Genomic DNA, 9,662 nt, shown 5'->3' on the forward strand with positions numbered 1-9,662 from the left:
TCTGAACCAACTTTCTCTTGTATACAGTATAAATGTCTACCTTTTGTTCCTTCTTTCCATTCATTCTGCCATATTTCCTGAACTTCTTTCGCTATTAATTCTGTTTTGTCACTTCAATGTCTATTTGAGAATGATTTAATGCCGATCGGCCTCCTCATTTCCTTTCACACCCATATGTGATGGTACCCACACCAACTTTACCAGAAGTCCATACTGTCTTATTCTAAAAAGACTCTGCATTACTTCCTTTATCATGTCTTGTCTTGCTATTGATTTTCCACTTGACAAACTGTTTAGTGCTGAAAGAGAATCTGTGCATATTACTGCCTTTGTTGGTTGTATTTCTTCTATCCACTGAAGTGCCAATAAGATTGCTATTAGTTTTGCAGCAAATACAGAAATATGATCTGAAGTTCTTTTTGACATTTTAATTTTGAATAGAAGAATATTTACTGCTACAGCAGTTTTCCCAGAGTCTGGATCCTTTGCACCATCAGTGTATAATTGTACTGCACTATAATAAGTAACATCTAAATATTTCTGTACAACTAGACTTTCTAATACACTTGTTTCATTATTATGTTTTTCTTTATGCAATTGGATATCAATCAAAAGCATTGGGAAAAGCCAAGGAGGAATGGCTGACCTAGCCACAGTAGGGATCCATGTGCAAACTTTTAATTATACAAACAGAGTCCAAAGGGGCAAGGCAGAGAGATAATCCAGGTACACGAGCAGTAGTCCAAGAGGGGTACAAACAGAGTCCAAAGGAACAATGCAAAGGGTTAATCCAGGAAACATGGGCAGAAAACGAGACTAAACACAAAACAAACTAAACTTAGATTTACAAAACACAGAATGGCTCGGTAAGGCAGCTAACACTTGGAGAGTGCTATATGCCGGACCAAACTCAGAGCTAGACATACACACAGAAAGGTTAACAGAAAACACAGGACAATACACAGGCAGGATAAAACACTGGTAAACAGAAATGGCAGAGGCAAGACACAAGAGAGATCAAAACACAGAAGGGTGAACAGCATACGCAGGACAATGCTCGGCAGAGAGGAAGAGGAAGTCCATAGTTTAAGTAGAGTGTGTGATAGTTCTCAGGTGTGAGCGTGATTAGTGCAGTCAGCTGTATGTGTGTTGTCAGTGCAATGGATGATGGGAATTGTAGTTCAGTGAGGTGTGAGAGTCAATATGATGGAGAGGCGACCTCTGGTGGCTATCGGGCGGAAGGCCACAGACCGGATTCGTGACAGAGCCCCCCCCACAAGGAGCAGCTTCCAGACGCTCCAGTACAAACCAGGAGGGCAGTGGAGCGGAGGCGGAACTGGGGGAGGGACGGAGGGCCAGGTCCATGTGGAAATGGAGAAACGGGCTCTGTGGGGCGCTCTGGAAGAGCAGACACTAGAGGGCGCTCGGGGGGGAGCAGGCACTAGAGGGCGCTCGGGAGGAGCAGGCACTACTAGAGGGCGCTCGAGAGGAGCAGGCACTACTAGAGGGCGCTCAGGAGGAGCAGGCACTAGAGGGTGCTTGGACAGCGCAGAGCTGGATAATAGATTTACAAAACACAGAATGGCTCGGTGAGGCAGCTAACATGTGGAGAGTGTTATACGCAGGACCAGACTCAGAGCTAGACATACACACAGAAAGGTTAACAGAAAACACAGGATAGGCTCGGTAAGGCAGCTAACACTTGGAGAGTGTTATATGATGGACCAGACTCAGAGCTAGACATACACACAGAACGGTTAACAGAAAACACAGGACAATACACAGGCAGGATAAAACACTGGTAAACAGAAATGGCACAGGCAAGACACAAGAGAGATCAAAACACAGAAGGGTGAACAGCATACGCAGGACAATGCTCGGCAGAGAGGAAGAGGAAGTCCATGGTTTAAGTAGAGTGTGTGATAGTTCTCAGGTGTGAGCGTGATTAGTGCAGTCAGCTGTATATGTGTCGTCAGTGCAGTGGATGATGGGAATTGTAGTTCAGTGTGGTGTGAGAGTCAATATGATGGAGAGGCGACCTCTGGTGGCTATCGGGCGGAAGGCCACAGACCGGATTCGTGACAATTGGCCTTCCATCCAAAGCTTGATAACTTTTTATATTCATATTCCCAACAGTCCTTCAACACCATTTTAACTGGATGATTATCTGAATGTCCCTTTATACTTATCCAGTACCTCATCCTTAATTTGAGCCTATGAATTTCTTGAGGCATCTCTCCCATCTCTACATGTACTGCTGATAATGGGGATGATCTAAACGCTCCATAACAAATTCGCATTGCTTGTGATTGTATTGCCTCTAATTTTAAAAGTTGTGTTTTTCATGCAGAGCTATATACCATACTGCCATAATCAATAGCCGATCTTATCAGAGCACAATATATTCTTTTAAGGGACTGTCTGCAAGCTCCCCAATCAACTCCTGCTAGACATCTCAAAACATTTAACGCTTTTTTGCATTTGTCCACCAATTTCTGGATATGGATTTTAAAATTCAACTTCGAATCCATCATTATTCCTAGAAATCGAACAACTGATGTTTGCTCCAACTCTTGATCATACATTTTAATATTAACTGTAGGATTGATTCTTCTTTTATTAAAACATATCGCCTGAGTTTTTGCTACAGAAAAACAATAACCCCATTCATTTGCCCAATTCTCTACATTATTAACAGCAGTCTGCATACACCTTTCCACATACGCAATATTACGCCCTCTTTTCCACAACGCACCATCATCTGCATACAACGATCTTCCTATCCCACTATCAACCATTGAAAAAATGTAATTAATCATTAAGTTAAACAGAATTGGACTGCTAACGCTACCCTGAATTGGACTGCTATAGCTCTATTGAACAAGAAATTCCTGATCCAATTATATATTCTTCCTTTCATTTCCATTCTATCTAATTTAAAGTCCCTCTTTCCACATCATATCATATGCCTTTTCGACATAAAAAAAATACCCCAACTAAAACTTCCTTGTTTACTTGAGCCTTTCTTATTTCAGATTCCAGGCATATCATAGAATCCATTGTATTACGTCCTTTCCTAAGTCCACTTTGGAATGGTGACAGCAATTTTTTACAAGTCTACTCATAACCATACGCTCCATCAATTTGCACAAATTAGATGTTAAAGCTATGGGTCTGTAGTTATTTGGCTGCATATATGGTTGTGGCGAGGGGGGCGTGATTCAGCGGAGTCCGCAGCGGGAGAGAACATTGGGAGACGAGCGGGGAGAAAGTGTGTCAAGTGCAAAATGATGAACACCTGTGTTTGATTGCAGTGATTGGCGCAGAGAGACTGCTTAAGAAGCCGGGGAGAGATGCACAGAGTGAGAGAGAGACGGAGACTTGTGTGTGTGTGACTGCCAGGAGCTGTGAGAAACGCTGGAGAAAGACGTACGGACAAAAGCTGCGCTTTTGCTCATCTGGGCCGTTGAGCCAACTTTATTTTGAGTTTGTTTTATTTGAATAAAGCCACACGAGTCTCCGACAGCCACCCTTGTCCTCTTCCTTCCACAAACCTGAACTGAGTTGTGTCACAATGGTCCTTGCCTGGTTTAGCAATTGGCACTATGATCCCATGCTTCCAGTCAGCTGGTAACTTTCCTGACTCCCAAACCTTATTAAAAAGGCTCAAAATTAGTTCTAACGATGTTTCTGATAAACGTTTTATCTCATAACAAATGTCATCTCTACCTGGAGAAGTTCGTTTAACCCCTTCAAGTGCCTTTTTCAATTCATACAAGGTAAATTCTGAATCCAATGTACACCCAGATGGCCCTTTATCCTCCAATAAATGAGGATATTTACTTAATATCTGACCCCTATATTTCCTTAAGTCCTCTGATAGATTTAAGTTACTGTGAACTTTAACAAAAGTTTCTGCCAACACCTCTGCTTTTCCACTTTCAGTTAAAATTTGTCTATTATTATGTATTAAAACAGGTATGTTATGAACTCTTTGTACCCCTCCCATCCTTCTTATCATACTCCACACTTCATTAATTTCAATGTCTTCACCAATTCTGTTACAAAATTCTTTCCAATAATTTATTTTAGATGTCCGAATTACTCTTCTCACTATAGCCTGTGCCCTTTTATAATAAACTAAATCATTAAAGTTAAGTGACCTTCTTACCCTCTTAAGAGCTTTATTTCTCCTTATAATTGCCTCATTACATTCCTCATTCCACCATGGCACAGGTTTCCTCCTGCTGCCAGCCTTCTTCTTACCTATTACTTCTTCAGCTGAACTCTGAAGAACCTGACATATTTTATTATTAAAAGCATCGACATCCATCATAAAATTACTTATTTCCTTCATTTGCTTTCACATAACTCCTTATACGTATCCCAATCAGCTGATTTAAACCTCCACCTTGGCATTTTTTCCCTCACGTTTTGAACTATATCTACTCCTACTTTACTGCAAATAGGAAAATGGTCACTACCTATTGTACTATGATCTAATACTTTCCATTCACACTTTCCAGCTAAGCTTTCAGAAACTATTGTCAAGTCTAACACTGAATGTCTTGCCTTTGATAAATTAATTCTAGTATAACTGCCATCATTAATGCAAACTAATCCTCCCCAATCTAGCATGTCTTCAATGATCTCTCCATTATTATCCGTTTTTGCGCTTCCCCATAACGAACTGTGAGAAGTAAAATCACCACACCACTTTTTGCTTCCCATCCCCTCCAATCATTTCTAGAGTATCCTTGTTTAACCTATCACGTGGATTGTAAAAGTTAATTATTCTAATACTACGTGAGCTTTCCCATATTTCCACCACCACAACTTCTATTTCCCTATCAACCTCAACTGCTCTATACCCAATTCCTTGTTTAATAAAGGTTGCTACCCCACCACCATTTCCTAGATGTCTATCTCTCCGAATTGCGACATAACCGTGAATTATAAAAGTAAGTTGTGGTTTAAGCCAAGTTTCCTGTATACATATTATATCTGGGCCATTCTCTTGGTTTGCTATAAATTTCTTAAACTCTTGTCCATTAGCAATTAAACTTCTTGCATTCCATTGCAAGATAGTTAATTCCATTAAGAGCCACCACATGTTGACTGACTGTTTGCTATCTGACTGTTTGTTGTTTGCATCTTGAGCCTTTCATTGATCATATCAACATTAACATTCTCAAAATCCAAGTACTTTTCAGCAGCTCTGATAATGATTCTAATTCTTTCAGTCCTGCTTTCGGTTTGAGCAGAGCAATTCACTACTTCAGCGATAAATGCTACGAATGAAACTTTATCATCCATTACTCCATTTTTACCTTTACTCTTTCCTCAATTGTTTCGATTGTACTGTTGCATTCCTAGTTTCAATTACTTTAGGTGTCTGATTTACTTTCTTCAAAGCCTCAGTGTATGTTATTCCTTCCTCCATTCTAACATTTTGAACCTTCACCGCATTTTTCCGTACATGACACCCTCCATAACCTGCACTGTGATCTCCTCCACAGTTGCAGCACTTAGGATTTAAACCTTGTCCACACTTGCCATACTCATGATCACCTCCACACCTCTGTTTCTGCAAACTGCCGCTACATGACTCAATTTTTGACATTTGTAGCATCTTATCGGCAGGGGAACGTATAATCTAACCGCATAGTTTACAAATCCCAAATAAACTCTCTCAGGCAGTCTATTTTCATCAAAGTTTATCATTACTGATAGGCTGTCTGTCTTTTCGTTATTTCTGACACACTTGAGCCGTCTGACAGACTTTACTGCTGCTCCAGTTATATTACTTTTAATCTTCTCATCTGCAACATCCGTTATAACACCTCTGACCCAATTATTTTAACTTTCTTTCCATTTATCAATTTTATTCCTAGAGCCGTTTTTTGCTGCCTACTGTCTTTACAAAACCACATCAGCTTTCCATCCCTCAATGTCTTAATGTTTTCAACTGTCCCTATTGTTTCTTTACATTTACATTTAGTCATTTGGCAGACGCTTTTATCCAAAGCGACTTACAATTGGGGAATACAAAAAGCGATTAATCTTGAAGAGGCAATCAGACAGAGGAAGTGCTCGTAACACCAAGTCTCAGTCATTGTTCAAATAAGTACAAGCTAGTAGGTGGAGAGAAAGATAGAGGGAAAGTCAAGTACTGCCGAAAGAGATGAGTTTTCAGTTGTTGCTTGAAGGTTGCCAGGGATCCGGCGTTCCGGATAGGGGTGGGAAGATTATTCCACCAGCCAGAAATGGTGAACGAAAATGTTCTGGAGAGTGATTTTGAGCCTCTCTGTGATGGTACCACAAGGCGTCGCTCACTAGCAGATCTCAAACTTCTGGAGGGGATGTAGGTTCGTAATAGTGGAAGTAGGAGGGTGCAGAGCCTGTGGTAGTTCTGTACGCAAGCATCAGTGACTTGAACTGGATGCGAGCTGCCACTGGTAGCCAGTGCAAGGAGATGAAGAGAAGTGTAACATGCGCTCTTTTGGGCTCGTTGAAGATCAGTCGTGCCGCTGCATTCTGAATCATTTGTAGAGGTTTGATTGTGTTTGATGGCAGACCAGCCAGAAGAGCATTGCAGTAGTCCAGTCTAGAAACAACAAGGGCCTGGACAAGAAGTTGTGCAGCATGCTCTGTCAGAAAGGGCCTGATCTTTCTGATATTGTGTAGTGCAAACCTGCAGGAACGCGCAGTCTTTGCAATGTGCTCTTTGAAGGTCAGCTGGTCATCAAAGATTACACCAAGATTTCTGACCGAAGTTGATGGGGTAATCATTGATGAGCCGAGCTGAATCGTGAAGTCATGCCGTAGAGTCGGAGTGGCAGGGAAGACCAGAAGTTCCGTCTTTGCCAGGTTGAGCTGTAGGTGATGTTCTTTCATCCATGCCGAGATGTCCGCCAGGCAGCCTGAGATCCATGCAGCTACCGTTGGGTCATCTGGTTGAAAAGAGAGATAGAGCTGCGTGTCATCGGCGTAGCAGTGTTAGGAGAAGCCATGTGCATGTATGATGGGACCCAGCGATGTAGTATATGTGGAGAAGAGGAGGGGTCCAATAACCGATCCCTGAGGAACTCCAGTGACCAGTTGATGTGGTTTGGATACCTCCCCTCCCCAGGTCACCCTGAAGGATCTACCGGTGAGATTTGGCCCGGCGGACGATAGATTACCACAATCTGGAGTCTTATAGGAGCTGTCACAGTAACAGCATGCGATTCAAATGAGTTGAGATTGCCTAGGGGAGAGTGGGTAGAGTATTTCCAATTGTTAGAAATGAGCAAGCCAGTGCCCCCACCCCGGCCAACTTGCCTAGGGGTGTGAGAGAAAGAGAAATTGTGAGAGAGAGCAGCTGGGGTTGCCGTGTCTTCTGGACGGATCCAGGTCTCAGTCAAGCCCAGGATGCTGAGTGTGGAATGCAAGGAAAATGCAGAAATGAAGTCGGCTTTGTTGACAGCTGACTGGCAATTCCAAAGACCTACAGAGAAAGAAAGAGGTGCAGTGGAAGATGTAGAGATAGTGCGCAGGTTGGCAGGGTTACGTGACCTTCTGCATGTATTTTTAGAGCGAGGTAGAGAGAGAACCGGAATGGTTTGGAAACACATGATAGAGGATAGGAAAGCGTGAGGGAAGATATAAAGGATACTTAAGTGTGCCCTCGGTGTCGTTGCTCGGTCAAAGTCACGCAGGAAAAAGTCGTCTGTCTTTACACTCGTTGGTCTTCACACGAGGAGGCTGAACGCTTCCACTCTGACATCAAATAAATACAGTCTAAGAAACTAGAGTGAAAACAGCTGTTGCCGGCTTCTGATCAGCCCAGCCAATAATGTAGGACTGCTAATAGCTCAAGACGAAACTAACACTTTGCACAATCACACAGGCTCGTTCTCAGCTGAGGCGCAAATTATTCTAATTTCCAGTAAGTGCAATTAACAGAGAAACAACGAAAATGCAGAGTAGAAATAGGTAGGAAACGAACTATTCCTTCCTAGTAGCAAGTAAATTATTTAAACAACAGAACTGCAACCAAGCTATTCAAAACACTTACGCGAGCTGTAGTCCGTCTCTTCTGGTGACTAATCGGCTTTCCCAACCTTAGAGCAGCGACGAGCAGTTTAAATACTTTGACAGTCGCTGTTGCCGGCTTCTGATCAGCCCAGCCAATAAGGTAGGACTGCTAATAGCACAAGACGAAACTAACACTTTGCACAATCACACAGGCTTGTTCTCGGCTGAGGCGCAAATTATTCTAATTTCCAGTAAGTGCAATTAACAGAGAAACAACGAAAATGCAGAGTAGAAATAGGTAGGAAACGAACTATTCCTTCCTAGTAGCAAGTCAATAATTTAAACAACAGAACTGCAACCAAGTTATTCAAAACACTTACGCGAGCTGTAGTCCGTCTCTTCTGGTGACTAATTGGCTTCTTTTAATGTTTTTGTTAGTTTTAAAGGATTAATAGCATTAACAGACTCAGTAAACTTCACCAACTCTTTATATTCCGCTTTCTTTCGTCTTACCTGATGATTTCCTTTTTCACTATCTGTTTCTGATATTTGTCCCCAACTTTTCTTTCTTTTCCGACTTTCTACTACTCTCCATTCGCCACCTCCACTATCCGCATCTCCCACATCATCCTCCATTTCCAGATCACTTCCGGAATCTGAGCTACTTCCTACCATCAGCGCTCCAGTCACAATCCAGCTGTCACCAACCGCCTGCCTCCCCGCCAAAATGCTTCGTTCGACTTTTCGGAGATCATCTACTCTTCCCTGTGGATGACCTCTAACCTACTTTCTGTACGATCTGAATTTCTGCGCTTTGAATTTTAGAAAATTTAATGTGATGTTCCGAATTTCTTCTTCATCTTGAAAACGTGAGGCTGTATAAAAAAAACTGGATATTTCTAAGAATTCAGACCAAAAAATATGTTGTTTGAAAATGCATGCCTATAAAACTCTGCCTAAAAAACAACAACAATTGTGTTAAATTTCAAATATTCAATATTCAAGTATTTATATTATTATATTATATATAATATTCAGTTTTGTTAAGTAACACTTGTCAATAATTCAGATTTACACAATTCAAATTCATATTGTTTTGTCATAATATTAGCTCCATAGAAGCTGACAAGAAGAGTGAGGTGACACAGACAAGACAATGGCAGAAGTTTTTTTTAAACATTCATTTCTTATTTATTTGGTTCCACAGTGTTTACTGATCTTCAGTTTTGTATACATAAACTTTGTGTAAGTTATTTATTATGTTATATTAGGCATATAGCATTGTTACGGGGCTGACGAGACGTGAGACATGCGGATCCATATGCAAAGCTTTATTATACAACATGGTCATACAGGCAGGGTCAGGAGACAGCAAACAGGTATGGCAGAGGCAAGACAGAGCAATCCGAGGAGCAAGCGTGGGTCGACGAACGGCGAACAGTATCCAAAGGGGCAAGGCAGAGAGATAATCCAGAAACGAAAGCAATAATCCAAACGGGGAGCGAACACAGTCCAAACGGCAAGGCAAAGGGGTAAATCCAGTAAACACGGGCAGGGTCAGACACGGCAGGAAAACAAGGCAAGACTAAGACTAGAACAATGGCTCTGTAAAGTTGCTATCGCTGGGTTAGTGATAAACGCTA

This window comes from Barbus barbus, assembly GCF_936440315.1.
Source record: "Barbus barbus genome assembly, chromosome: 47".
NCBI classification, from domain to species: Eukaryota; Metazoa; Chordata; class Actinopteri; order Cypriniformes; family Cyprinidae; genus Barbus; species Barbus barbus.